The 6,556-nt window shown below is 40.9% G+C and overlaps 1 pseudogene; it reads right to left on the bottom strand.

Moving 5' to 3' along the window:
- Nucleotides 1–613: 613 nt before the first annotated feature.
- On the bottom strand, nt 614–6,296 carry LOC143651560 (uncharacterized; annotated as a pseudogene).
- Between the last annotated feature and the right edge of the window lie 260 nt (nt 6,297–6,556).

Below are 6,556 nucleotides of genomic sequence, written 5' to 3'. Positions count from 1 at the left end.
GAAATCCACACATAGTCTTATTGGTCTTCCCTTGTATGTGATGGATTGCTTTTCTTTTGCTGCTTTCAAAATTCTTTTTCTTTGACATTGACAATCTGATTAGTCAGTGTCTTGGAGTTTGTCTATTTGGATCTATTCTTTTGGGGGTATGCTGCATTTCTTGGATCAGTAATTTTATGTTTTTCATAAGAGATGGGAAATTTTCAGTGATTATTTCCTCCACTAGTCTTTCTCTTCCTTTTCCCTTCTCTTCTCCTTCTGGGACTCCCACAACATGTGTATTCATGAGCTTTGTGTTGTCATTCAATTCCCTGAGACCCTGCTCATATTTTTCCATTTTTCTCCCTATATTTTCTTTTGTGTGTCAGATTTCAAATGTCCAGTCCTTTAGTTCACTAATCCTTTCTTCTGCCTTTTCAAACCTATTGTAGGTTTCCAGTTTTTGGTTTTTTTTTTTTTATTTCTTTTATGACACTTTTTATTTCCATAAGTTCTGCAATTTGTTTATTTCAAACTTTCAAGTTCTTCTTTTTGTTCACCTAATGTTTTCTTTAAATCCTTCCTCAACTCATTGATTTGATTTTTGATGAGATTTTCCACATCTGTTCGAACATCTTGAATTGGTTGTTTCAACTCCTCTATTTTATTTGAATCATTAGTTTGTTCCTTTAACTATCCCATATCTTTGATTTTCCTAGTATGACTTGTTATTTTTTTGCTGGTGTCTAGGCATTTGATTTCCTTAATTAGTTTATTCTGGACCTTCAGCATAGGTTCTGTTTAATTGATCAGAGTTTTTTTCAGTTCTTGTTTTTCTTTTTCTTGCCCTGTCTATATGGAGGGTTTTTCTTTTCTTTCTTTCTTTTTTTTTTTTGGTAGGAGGGTCTTCTCAGATATTACAGACTCCAGTCAAATTTTCCCAGACTGGACTGGCCCATGTCTCAGGAGGAAAGAGTTACCAGAACCTGTTTTCCCTAAGAGTGAGACCCAGCATGTTGTCAGACTTTCCTGTGAAGCCTCTAGACTCTGTATTTTTCCTATCCTGCCCAACATTGTCTACCCATGGCTTACCACCAGCACAAAATGTTATGGTGCCTTTAATTTCAGCAGACTTTCCCTGCTGGGGGTGTGGTTGAGACAGAGGTGAGGTTGTAGTTTGGCATTAATTGTTTAATTTTCCAGTCCCTAGTGCCTGAATTCCTTGAAGAAGGGATTCCACCTGAGTTGGGCTGCCTCTCTCTCTTGGGAAAGATACAATCTTTAGGGAATTAACTCCTTTCACCTGACTAGTTACTTTGTCTCTCAGACAATTTAATTCCACCCTTGTGTGGGACAGTGCTGGAGCTTGATAAAACTTCCAGTTCCATCTAATGAGATGTTATGGAGTAGGAAAAAACAAAAATAAAAGAACAAAAAAGCAAGCCTTTTCCAAGTGGCCCCCCCACAACTCAGGTTTGTAATTAAAGAGCTTAATTTGGCATGTGATTGTGTATTTCCAGGTTCTTTGTGCCCCTTTTCTTGGAGTACAGCTCTTTTCCAGTATTTTGTGCTGTCTCACTCAAAAAGCCTCTTTTTTTTTTTCCATCAGCCCCACCCCCTCTCTGCTGGGGCAAAATCTCCTAGTTTCTTCAGTGCTTATTCCACATTTATCTGTGCTGGAGAGCTAATTTCAGTAGGCAGAATTTGTTAATTCCACGATTGGAATTTGGTTGAGCTAAGCCCTTGCTGCTAGTAAACTGTTTCCTCTCCCCTTGGGGAACCAGCCTACGATGCCTGTGGGGGGTGGGGGGCCAGCCTCAACAGCTTTGGAGGACTTGCAATTCTTTGTGGGGTCTCAGCTGTTCCACCTGGTCCAGAATGGTGTACACTGTGTGAGTGGTCTCTGATGTAGCCCCAGCAGTTGTTCTGTACTGTTCCTGGCTATTTATTAGCTGGTCTGGAGGACCCATGAGTTTTTGTATGTTGTATTTTCATTATCATCTGCTCCAGAAATGTACCAATTTCTCTAGCAATTTCTTCTTTGACCAGCTGATTACTTAAGAGTGTGTTGTTTAATCTCCATATATTTGTGAAAGCTCTTATTCGTTGGTGATTATTAATTTCCAGCTTCATTCTGTTGTGGTCAGAAAAAGTGCTTTGGATAAATTCAATTTTATTAAATATATAAAAACTTATTCTGTGCCCCAGCATATGATCTGTCCTGGAGAATGTATTATGTGCACTAAAGAAGAATGTATATCCAGGTGTTTGGGGATGTAATAATATATATGTCTGTTAGGTCTAATTTGTTTATCACATTGTTTAGTTTCTCTATTTCCTTGCTGATCCTCTAGTTGTTCTAGCTATAGAGGAGAGTGGTGTATTAAAGTCTCCCACTATTATTGCTGAAAGGTCTACAGCTCCCTTCAGTTTTGCCATTGTTTGCCTCATGTACTTTGGAGATTCTTGATTGGGAGTATAAACATTCATAATTGCTATATCCTCTTGGTGAATTGTCCCTTTTATTAATATGTAGCGTCCTTCTTTGTCTCTTATGACATCTTCACATTTAAGTCTATTTCATCTGATATTAGTATGGCTACTATTACATTCTTTTGTTTACAGCTTGCACTAGAACATCTCTTTCCATCCTTTCACTTTCAATCTAATTATATCCTTGGGTCCAAGAGGCATTTCTTATAAGCACTATATAGATGGACTGTATTTCTAAATCCCTTATGCAACCTTTATCTTTTAATTGGTGAGTTTAGTCATTAACTTTCAAGTTATTACTGTAAAACAGTTCTTGAATCTACCATCTTATTCTTTATTCTTTATTTTTTAGATATATATATATTCTTTTCTCTCTCTCTCCCTTTATCCTTTAAATTGTTACTGGTACTCTTCAATTCTGTGCCCTCCTCTAGACCTCCCTCGCCTATCTTTTTTTTTCAGCAGATAGGCCTTCAGTATTTCTTGTAGGGAAAGTCTCTTGTTGGCTAGTTCTCTCAGTCTTTGTTTTTCTTTGAAGATTTTAATCTCTCCCCCTATTATTTTTTTTTTAAACAAAAATGATCATTTGGTTTGGTTTGGTTTTGGGATGCATGGTCTGGGAATCGAACCCGGGTCTTCTTCATGGAAGATGAGTATTTACCACCAAACCATCCATGCACCCTCAGAACAATGGTTTTTAATGGGAAACAGAGGTATGGTTATAATTACATAGTCCAATACAAAGAAACCATGGGTGGATCAGGAATTGGAAGGTTACAAAATAAAGAGGTTAACATTGGATGTGCAGGAAGAAAAGCTGTTCCAGAGAGCCTTGGGAGCCAGGTTAATATGGCCTCTCCCTGCAATCCTGTCTGTGCTCCCCCTAGAGTCCATCTTTCCAGGGCCAAAACCAACTCTGTCTCCACCACCCCAGTCCCCTCAGAAGCCCCCATGATCCCCAAAATGGCTTCTATAGCCGCCCCAATCATAGCCTCCTCTGCCACGTGATGATCATCTCCATAGTTACCCACCTTGTGAGAGCCTCCTGGGCCTCCTCCTGGGCTCTTGGGCTTAGGGTCCTTACTGGTTGTACTCAGTCCTCCAAGAAAAGTTCATGTTCTCTGTTAGGTCGAGGGAATAAAGGAGGGCTCTATGGCTGGAATCATGAAGTCACTCCGGAACAGGAGGTGAACCGTTACTATCAAGGTCTTTGCGCAACAAACATCTATTCACTCATTGTTCAACGGACATCTAACCACCTGCTGCTCAACCCACTAGCATAATAATCCTTTGTTTAACATGCCGCTCCTTTCATGTCATCACCTAACCCCTGCCCTTAAAAACTGCACTCGCCAAAGCCTGTGCGCAGACTCACTTCACTCCATCTTGGGTTCGGTGAGTTCTGCCCGGGAGCGCAGCCAATAAAGCACACTCAAAATCATTTTGTCTACTTTCCTTTCTCTCAAATACCTCATATCTTAAAATCTTTCATTCTCATGTTAGTTTAGGACACTTCCAATCCCCAGCCGTTGCAGTGCTCCACCACTACCACCTCTGCTGAGGAATCCTCCACTGCCACCACCTACATAGCCTCCATGGCCCTTAGGTCCTCCCTGCCCTTGGCCTCCATGGCCATTGCCACCATTTATTGCTGAATGAAGTCTGTTTGCCAAGTAGCAAAGAAGACCTTCATAGGATTTCGAGAGAATTCTTTACCATCAAACCAGTCAATGGCAGCTTTAGCAGAATGTGGGTCATCAAATGAGACTGTTGCTTCTCCCTTCAGCTTGCCTGCTTCCCTGCCTGTTCACAGATTAATTATGGGCTGCCTGTTTTTCTTATTTGTCTTGATAATACCAATCTGCTGGAAGTAATCAGCCACAGGTCCAACTGTAACATTTTCACCCAAAGGTTGTATGAAGATGGTGTTGTCTGAATTATCCTGTTCAGAGTCATGACATGATCCTTGGTCCTGAAGAGCACCAAATTTATTTGGTGGTCACTTTCACCCATGCCGCCTCTGCTTCCTTGGCCACCTCCATGACCCCTGGATTCACAGCCACCACTACCATGGTTGTAACCACTGCCACTGCCCTGGCCTTGGCCCCCACAGTCCTGTTGGCCTCCCCTCTAGCTGCCACTCTGGTCCTGATTGTCATAACCGCCACCACACATGGGTGACAGATCTTGTTTGTAGTGACCTCCACCACCCTGGCCGCACTGCTACTGTTGTACTGGCTCTGCTGTCCATAACCCTGAGGAGGCTTATAGGAGTTTTGCTGCTGTCCACCATAGTTGGACTGTTGGCCATAGCCCCCACTCTGGGGCTGTCCCAAACTGCTGCTCTGAGAAGTGCTATTATAGCTTCCAGAGGTGCTTCTGCGAGTGGGCTGCTGCCATACCTGGGGTAGAAAGATTGCTGACCATAAGATAGTTGGGAACTGTGGCCACCACCATAGACACAAGTTGAGCCATATCCCTGAGGAGTTGACTGGGTGCCATAAATGTTCTCAGTCTGCCCATAAGAAGCATAGCTGCTCTGACCACAGCCTCAAATGTCCGCTGACTGGCCATATCCACCATAACTCTACTGTCTGTAGGGTTGACTACTTTGATGGGAGTAGCCCTGCCCAGGTCAGTGGGGTAGGCCCTGTAGCTTTGAGTTGTTTTTTGGGTATATTCGTTTGAGGCCATGTCTGCGCATGTGCATACAGGCTGACAAGCAAAAAATTCCAACACTACAGAGCACCAATGTCTCGAAGACTGAGCCTCTCCCTCAATTTTAAAGGACACCTTGACTGCATAAAAATTCTTGGCTGGAAGCCTTTCTTGTTCAGGATCTTAATTATGTCATACCACTGCCTTCTGGACTCCATCATGCCTGTTAAGTAGTCCAAATGCAGTTTTATGTGTTTTCCCTGTTATGTAGTAGATTGCTTTTCTTGTGCTGCTTTCAAGACTTTCTGCTTCTCTTCAATGCTTGACAGTTTGATTGGTACGTGCCTTGGAGTAGGCCTACTTGGATTTGTTCTCTTTGGGGTTCACTGGCCTCTTTGATTTGCTTATCTATGTCTTTTATAAGGGCTCAGAAGTTTTCCCTGATCATATCAACTAACTTTTCAGCCCTTTACTCTTTTCTTCTCCTTCTGGGACACCAATGATTCTTATATTTGTGCACCTTTTGTTGTCCATCAGTTCCCTAAGATCCAGTACAATTTTTTCCATCATTCTTGACATTTGCTCTTTAGTGTCCTCTAGGTAAATTGTTAAATCGTTCTTTCTTCTAGATCGCTTATTCTTCAACCTATTCTTCCTTCTGCTTCTTCGAATCTCATATCATGTGTCTCCATTATATTTCTAATTTGGTCTACTTTATCTTTCATCTCTGTGAGATCTGCCATTTTTCTATTTAATCTTTCAAATTCTTCTTTATGGTCTTGTAGTGTCTTCCTGATATCCTTTATTTCTTTATAAATATCCTTAATTGTTCCTTATTCTGTGTCCCCTCCAGAGCTTTGATTTAGTCATTTAGCTGGGCCATTTCTGCTTTGACTGTCACGTGCTTTGTGTTTGGGGCATTTGATTATCTCAACATTATTTTGCAAGTTGGTTACCTTCGGTCATCTAAAATTTTGCATTTACTTGGGTTTTGCATTGAAGGTTCCCTTTTGCAGTTGGTTTGTCAGTAATTCCCCACCAAACCAAGGCCCAGATCTCATGTACGGGGTACTATTCTGCTTGAGGGTCTATTAAAAGCTAGACAGGGTTGCGTGTTTACTTCAGTGGCAGAATGCCTGCCTGCCACATAGGAGACCTGGGTTCAATTACTGGCTGTGGACCCAAAAAATAATACAATAACAACAAAGTATAATAAAAACATGAGAAAAAACATTCCTTAATAGTAGGCCCCAAAGTCAGAAGGACATACCCCCAAATATATTGGGAATGAATGTAGGCTGTAGCCCATAGGAGAGAAAATTTTTTTAAAATAAAATAAAAATCAATAAAAATAACATATAATAATACTACTATTAAAAATATATGTATTAAAACAAACAAAAAATATTAATAGAAAAAATATATT

The sequence above is a fragment of the Tamandua tetradactyla genome, chromosome 12, assembly GCF_023851605.1.
Source record: "Tamandua tetradactyla isolate mTamTet1 chromosome 12, mTamTet1.pri, whole genome shotgun sequence".
NCBI lineage: Eukaryota > Metazoa > Chordata > Mammalia > Pilosa > Myrmecophagidae > Tamandua > Tamandua tetradactyla.
Note: the sequence above shows the minus strand (reverse complement) of the source record. Positions and strands in the feature narration are given on the sequence as shown.